The sequence below is a fragment of the Amphiura filiformis genome, chromosome 1, assembly GCF_039555335.1.
Source record: "Amphiura filiformis chromosome 1, Afil_fr2py, whole genome shotgun sequence".
Lineage (NCBI taxonomy): Eukaryota > Metazoa > Echinodermata > Ophiuroidea > Amphilepidida > Amphiuridae > Amphiura > Amphiura filiformis.
Genome location: NC_092628.1, coordinates 45,644,007 through 45,652,319, shown reverse-complemented (window position 1 = coordinate 45,652,319; position 8,313 = coordinate 45,644,007). Strand labels below are relative to the sequence as shown.

Below are 8,313 nucleotides of genomic sequence, written 5' to 3'. Positions count from 1 at the left end.
TGGTTGTCCGGTGGACAACCGAATCAGTATTCTTGGTTGTCCGGCGACTTCTTTAGTAGTCCCGGGCGAACGGACAACCAAAATTTCGAACGCTGGCAATAATAATAGACTGTCAGGAAATGTTTTTGTCCATTATATACCGATATAGCAAGGTAAATTGAAAGAAACGTACCCCATTGGCAATTTTAATACTTCTATAGGGAACTCAATGTCTGAATTATAATGGAAGTACACATAAAGGATTCGGTATCAGCACCCCCAATTCAAATTGCCAAGAACCACTCTCAAACCTTTGTTGCTTTCTGTGTATACCACCTCTAATATTAGTTGCCCTGGCCCAGGATAGGCCCTGGTTCACTGAAAATAGCCCCTGGTTCCCTGTAAAACCCTGTGAACCAGGGGCTATTTTTTTTACAAGCCCCTGGTCTGATGCTTCTTATTTCCCAGCCTGGTTGAGTGAGGTATCAAAATGTACACAACAAATTTTTTCATCCATTGAATAGCCCTGGTTCATTGAAAATAGCCCCTGGTTCCCTGTAAAACCCCGTGAACCAGGGGCTATTTTTTCATAAAGTAGCCCCTGGTCTGGCACTTCATATTTCCCAGCCTGCCCTGGCCCCATAACTAAATTGGGGGAGGGGGGTCTGGAAAATCCTAAAAACTTTTATGCTGTTATCACATAAGTAACCAATAAAACAAGATTTTGATACCAAGTTTATATTTTATACAATAATTTTATTTCTCCGAAAATACATCACATTGTAAACTGCAAGCTGTGTTGACCAAAAAAACATCTGGAAGGATAATACTATATAGAGCTTTATAGTGTATAATTGTCATATCCAGCTTGATACAGGTGCAGTGCACTTGCGATGCATAATAGCAAACCGGCATAATGGAGTCATCTACAGCGATTCATGTGAATCCATATTCACTTTGCATCCTTTATGTGCCACAGTGGGTAAAATGTAGATTGTCAGTACCACAGCACTAATATTGTTATACCGTAAAACCTTATCTACAAGCATATATAGTGTTTTTGATGGAAGCTTAATTAATACGAGACAAGAGTAAATATACCAATACAATAGATTGATGTCTTACAATAATACTTGTTTGTATATGATTGGATCTGTAATTTATTTGCTCAAACTTCATAATCCCGCCTGGAATAATTTAGCTTTCATCAGAAGCACTCTATAATGCGTGTAGACAAGGTTTTACGGTATTAGGATATTTTCCCTAAGAGGATTTGAAAAGCTGAAATGAATTTCTGAGAGCGAAATCAATGTGCGACCATTATGACAGATCAAAAATCACTCTTGGGAATATACTAAGATTTAAATAGCAAAACTAACCATCAAATACTGGCACACTGCACAACAAGAGTTGACATGTATTTGAATCTGTTTTCATGCTTTATAGATATTGGGGTGGATCTGCCTTTACAATATGATTTTATCTCACTAGATGTATACAAGCAGAGCATATGACCTACGAATGATGTTTAAACATGCTTCAGTATTTTCCATTTGTTTGCATGTGAATTACCATGGCTGGAATTTATGTACAGTACATAAATTGCAGGATATTATCTACATGTATAGTTTTTATCAAAAGTTCATTTACCAGGAGTAAATGTATATGTGTGTAAACACTATCAAAAGGATGAACATCTGGTAAACTGAATTTTGATAAACATCATCCTTTAGTTTACAGTATAGTTTTAATGAACTTCATATTTTCAGTAGGTGCTGTAAACAGCTTTATAGTAACTTTTAAAACAACATATTAGAGTGTTTGGTCACACCAAATCTAAAGTCATGCATCCAATCAAGTATTTTTAAAAGGTAATCATATTATGCAATACACACACACATACATATGGGGGTATGATTCCAAATGAAATACTTAACAACCTACAGTCTCTACTCTGAAGTACAAAGTACCGATGCGGACATAGACATTGTGTCGACTTTGAAGGCACAAATATCTGCAACAGAGACGCAGCACTGCATACTGTTTACGCGCGCGTTGTCGGTTTGTACTTCAGAGTGGACAAACTGTATCTACTGTTATCTTGCACATACTGAGCTATTCCAATCAGCATCCATTCATCCCTATGGAAGACATGATCTTAATCTTCCACACAGGAAGTGTGAATTTCAAATGGAGTTACCTAAATAGGTGACTCCTTTTGAAATCTACACACCTTGTGTGGGAGATTAAGGGCATGTCTTCCATAGAGGGTGTATGGATTTTTAATGTAATAGCCCACTCAATCTAGGGGTTGGGCAGTTTCACTGCATTATAAACCATTTTTAGGTCCTCAAACCAACTCAGGTTTGGAGGCAAACAATTTAACGATGATTGCCAGTTATGCCTGATGATTATGATTGCATTCATCTTGTAATTGGACCCAGGTTTGGCATACAAATCCAATATAGTTCCAATCAATTGAAATATTTCTCATGCTAATCAAAAAGAATCTGTAGTATTATTCAATGTAGTAGTACACTGTACACTTCTGTGAATGCCAGTATAGCAGATTTTGTAATTTGAATATACTGTTTCAATTTTCTTGGTAGTAGTAGTAACACTGGGGTACACTCCTTGTGTCCTTGGTAGACTAGGGAGGGAGAACATCCTCATGAAAACAGTCTTTTAAGTCTATTATAATACAATTTTAGCACTCTTCCCTCTGCATATTTCTTCATCAATGATGTCCATGCTCTGCAAGATCCTTGGCCTGTCAAACAAAAAATAAAGCAAATGATTTCACTTAGTTTGAAGCACTGAATTTTAACTTGGAGCAATATATAGAGTGTTTTAAAGCAACTTATAGCATTGCTAGTTTTAAGGGCCACCATTTACATTTACAGGGCAAAGCTACAATTAAACCTAAAGTTTCTTTGTATGTCATTTCATGAACACAACAATATTTTTCCCAATGTTTCCGCACTTTTCTAGCCAACAATATATATATACAAAGAAGATGCAAAAACATGATCAAAAGGCTGGCCTTTGTACTAATATACAATTATTATACCTTTGCAGGGCTTCAAGCCAGCTCTTGCTAAAGGAATATACATAGGAACATTTTGAATAAAACTATAGGGCAAATATAGGACAGGGGAAGTCAAATACAGTTGGTATCAGAGACCAGTAACTATTGTTAAGGGGGAAATGTCCCAAAGAAACTTAAATAAAAAGATCTTTTTATGGCGGGTAATGGGTATGGTATTAAAAACAATACAAATCAATAAACAAGGCAGCATTATGCATCAAATTAAATGGTAAATATCCCAGCAGGTTTCATCGCCAGGAATTGAACCCAGGATCTCACGAACCAGACATAAAAATTCTAACTACTAAGCTGCGCTCTTGACTTATGAAGGGTTAATTGACTTACAAATCATCATTATGTTATTGAAATGCATGCATGTTTGTCCTTCGTACAAAATTAATATCTTACCGGGTATTTGGTAGGTTTTGATTCATGCAGTTTGTGTGTTCCTTGCCAATGGTATTTAGTCATGTAGTGTACACCCCAGATTGGTACCAGAATTACTCCAACGAAAAAAGCTGAATGCTTCATGAGTGGTTGTAGACGGTAACTCTGTAGGGGGAATAGAAACAAAATGTGGTATTCGTAATTAGAATCCAAAAATGTTTGCTCCAAATGGTCATTTTTCAGCCAAAAGAAAAGCATGGGTTATTCTACATGTAGTTGAAATCCATACACCCTCTATATGCCCCTGCCCCCCCCATCAGTAGATTATCCCAAATAGGATCTTTTTCTAGTCCTTTGATTCCTTATGTACTATTACGCTAATGAAAGTCAAATCATACTTTTTCTGTTACATTTTTTTTCAAGATTGAGTAGTTGACTTTAAAATTCATTATTTTCAAACTTTCGTTACTATTTTGAGCCAGCTACATGTACCGACAGTATACATTTTTCTTGGAAATAAAGGAATATACAGTGGAAACTCATTATAACGAAATTGTCAGGGACAGAAAAATTAGTTCTTTATATCCAAATTTCGTTATATCAGGGTTGTAAAAACAATAAATAACAAAAGAATTTTGTATCTTGGTTCTGGAAAAATACTTCTTTATAACCGGGTTTTTCTTGTATCAGATTTCATTATAATGAGGTTTTACTGTAGTTTGTGAATTTTGCATTATATGAATTTCTGCAATTGTGATTGCTATTCTAAATGCCACAAAATATATTTTTGGAACATCTGTTGCTGTCAATGATTATTGCTTGAAAAAAATGTGTATTTTAGGCATTTTAGTGAACGATAAATACTTGGTATTTTTTTAATGAAAAATTTGGCACAAAATGTTCAACAAAAACATTGTGATTCAGGGTCAGAGTCACATGTATCAAAGAACATGTGACCCTGATGCAAAAGGGCACAACAGTCCTTATACCAACCATCCCTTTCCGGTATGGATCACCTAGGCCTAGGGGTTCGCATAACCATGATAAACATGTAAGGCAGTGTGACGGTGACCTTACTCATAAACAGTGTCCGAAATAAGGAAAATATGGAGGTTGTCCTGAGGATAACTAAAGCATAAATTCTGCTTGTCCTCAAAGCATTATGGTTGTCCCCAAAATGTGTCATATTTTTGGAGGTAAAATAAAGTGGTTGTCCAGGGGATAAGTACATAGCTCAATTTGGTTGTCCCCAGTGATTTTTGGACAAGAGGACAAGGGGATAAGTGCTTATTTCGAACACTGCTCATAAAATTCATTCTTGAGTGATGACTTGCATTGAATAGCATAAGGCTTAAATCCCTCCATGGCAGGAAAAAGTGGGCAATACGCGTACGGGAAGCTCATTGCCGGGAAATTTTTGGTTTTTGACCAAAATAATAAAGAAATACATAACTTAGGGAATTCATACTGTAGGTATACTAGGTGTTCAAATTCAAATTTGACATCAAATTGCATCGTTTTATATATCAAATTAAAGCCCTTGAGTAAACTAAGCCAAAACTGAAAACCTTTTTTTCATAGCACTTTCCGTAGCAAAGTTACATCTTGTCAAAGATTGACTTTCATCAAAAAAGATTCAGCTAGCAAAATTCCCCAAAAGCGGCATTTCGGGGTGTTTCTAGATCTTAGTCTCATGGCGATAGCAGCTTTTTTTAATGGAACTGCTATCAAAATCCCTCTAAAATTCCATGTGCGACTTGATTATCACCATAAAAAATCATATATTTGGGTCAAGTGAAGTATAAAAAACATATTTATGTAGGTTTCCTTCACCCACCTATTCTCGAAAAAAATTCAAATTTCTATGTAAATGGTCGCATGTCATAAGTTGGGTATGCAAAAAGGGTGGAGGGATTACACTTTTCTGAAAATTGCGATACAAATTTGATTGGCTTTCCGTAACCCCATATCCTACAGCAGTGACTGATACCTCATTTTAAGCCTAATTTTATACTCTTTCAGTCTACTGAAGCATATAATTATACATCATTCAGTAAAAAAATCACATCAGTTGAAATGAAAAATGCCAGGGGTGGAGGAGCAGGCGGATGCGGAGCAGGCGGATGCGGGAGTGTGCAATAGGGCCTATGTGAAAATCCACATGTCAGCATGTCAAAACTACTGGTTACTTTTTCAAATCTAGTGAGGGTAGGATGTATTGACAGCTCTGAATGTTGAATTTGTACAACTAAAACAATTACTGACTACTTAAGGTGGTACTACACCCCCTGATAATTTTTGTGACTAATTTTGCATTTTTCTCAAATAAGTAACTACACACTGGTAACACAAGTTATGTATATTATATAGGGGCACGGAATCCAATTACTTCACTGAAATTTCAGTGATTCAAGACAAGGGGTTCATTATATGTTAAGAAATGCGGTACATTCTAGCGGTACCTTTTTTCTTATCATAAATAACGTACCGCTTGTCTTGAGTCACTGAAATTCCAGTGTAGTAAATGGATTCCTTACCCCTATAATATACATAACTTTTGTTACCAGTGTGATATTATTTTTTGAGAAAAATGCAAAAATAGTCACAAATTTATCAAGGGGTGTAGTACCACCTTAAAGGGTTATATGTTCCATTTTTTTCATTTTTAATGAAACCATAGTTGAATTTCAGTATTTTTAGCAATATGCTAATGTACATTTCTCTTCTTGATATTCATTTCCTCAAATATAGAATAACCATCTCGCTAATTACTCGTAAAAAGGTCATTGACCTCCACAACGTAATTAACATACGTACAATTATTTTAAATAGTTCATTTCAAGCATTAATGTATTGAGAACATATCCTCCAAATCTGATGACATTCTTGCATAAAATAAAAATTTTACAGTCATTTTTGTAATTGAGGTCCGATTTGAGAAAAATGCATTTGAAAATTGAGATTTACATAGACGCCTGTGTATTAATTAATTAGTTATTAAGCATTATCTCAAAAATTAAGCATGTGCTAAGGTTTAAAGTGGCGGTAATTGTTAGAGGTTGTCAATATATACAACATATCAAAAAATAAATTTTTTGTCATTTTTGACCATGTAATGGAAAGTGTACCCAACTTATGACATGCGACCAAATATGCATTGTGTTGGGGCCCCGGTCTCGGCGAATTCACTGACTAGTAAATGTGTTAACTAAGGTTTGCCTAGGTTACCTACATACTGGAGGCCCGGAGGGAAATTTGGTAAAACTGGAGAGAAATTCTGGATTGCTTGCACTTGCAGGAAAAAAAACCATTTTTTCAGCCTCTGTATCCCAGACAGGGTCTAATTCTGCATAAAACCGAGCAGCGTTATTTCTATAGATCTGCTGCGCATTCAAATTGCATTGTATTGCATCGTAATTTCATTTGTGTCTATGCTAATTATGTTTACACAACATGAACTCACGTGTTTTCAAGCAAATTCGCCGATAATAGGTGATCAAAAGCGATCGGAATGTTACAAAAGTACAGATCGCATTCAGCTTACTTCATATGAGATGATCTTTGGAAAAATACGGCATAATTTGTCTTGGTGTTTGCGGAATGCCATGCAGTAAAATATTAATACGTTGCGGCAAGTCATGATTGACAACTAACAATCGGCGTGTCCTTCGTATCCTCCACTGTCAATTTCTTATCCACTCACTAATCCTCACAAAAGCTTTGTGTTGATTACGTAATGTGTGGAGGCAAATTGCAATAAGTACAATGAAATAATGAGTAGGGCGGGCTCGAGGCGGGTTTCTTCTTCATCTTACGTAACAGTATTGTTCTCCAAAAAAACCGGAAGCTTGTCGTTTGGAGCTCTAGCTGAAATACAGCAAGATAATGTAAGATAGTAAATGTAAACCTGTATTTTAGCTAGAGTATCTCGAGCTACTGTATCCCTCTTGAGTGAATTAGGAATTTTTTGTGGACTTTGCTTCTATTTTTAATATTTATTCAGGGTTCCTTTTATATGTTAACCATCGCATGTCAAGCGTGTGCATAGGATCTTGTAGAAAATAATATGCGGTGGACTGGCAGCTGGCAGTTAAAGTTCATTTGTAAAAGGAAATTGGGAAATTTTTTTTAAAAATACATTGTAATAAATTTAAATTAATTAGCAAAATAACTAGATTCAGTTTATACGCAATTGTTTGAACCCAGCTGGTGAAGGAAAACTCTCTAATTACAAGAACCTTTACTGATATAATACTGATCTTTGTAGAGTATAAAAGACTGAAGCATCAAAACTTAAACTTACTGTTGCACGATTGAAACTTTCGTATGCATTTACAAATGGCTTGGACAACGGATGTGAATGCCGAACTCGAGGCAAAGGTTCACATGGTTCTAACACTTGATCCGCTAAAACCTACGTCTCCTTGCTCTCTCTTCAAGCACCCACTTGTGCAAAACATGATCACCTTTGGCATACCCTGGTACTTCAGGATTTGCACCTGCAGGCGGACGAAGATCTCGCCGTGCAAATCTATTTGGTGGACTGGCAGCCATTTTGGGTATATACAGCAGAGGAGGCTGGACACGAGTTTGGTCGTAAGAAAAATCTCTAAATCGAGTACAAAGCTCAGATTAGTCAACACCAGATAAAATAATAGTCCAGGGAGATAAATATTAGAGCATTGTATTCTAGAGGTTCAATGATGATAGAACTAGTTCTAGTTCCTCGGGTGGGGGGGGGGCAACGAGGCAATAATGTCACGTCATGGTTGTCATGCATGGTCCCATACAAGTGCTAGTTCCTGATGATGACTGCACAGTTGTTTTGAGGGTATTGTGAAAAATCTAAATATTTTGCC

The 8,313-nt window shown here is 36.2% G+C and overlaps 1 long non-coding RNA gene across 1 annotated transcript; it reads right to left on the bottom strand.

Moving 5' to 3' along the window:
- Positions 1-2,365: 2,365 nt before the first annotated feature.
- LOC140147679 (uncharacterized) lies at positions 2,366-8,008 on the bottom strand. The gene is made up of 3 exons (XR_011858386.1): positions 7,758-8,008; positions 3,476-3,619; positions 2,366-2,749 (listed from the first exon to the last, which is right to left on the bottom strand). It is a non-coding gene; the product is annotated as an uncharacterized lncRNA (long non-coding RNA).
- Between the last annotated feature and the right edge of the window lie 305 nt (positions 8,009-8,313).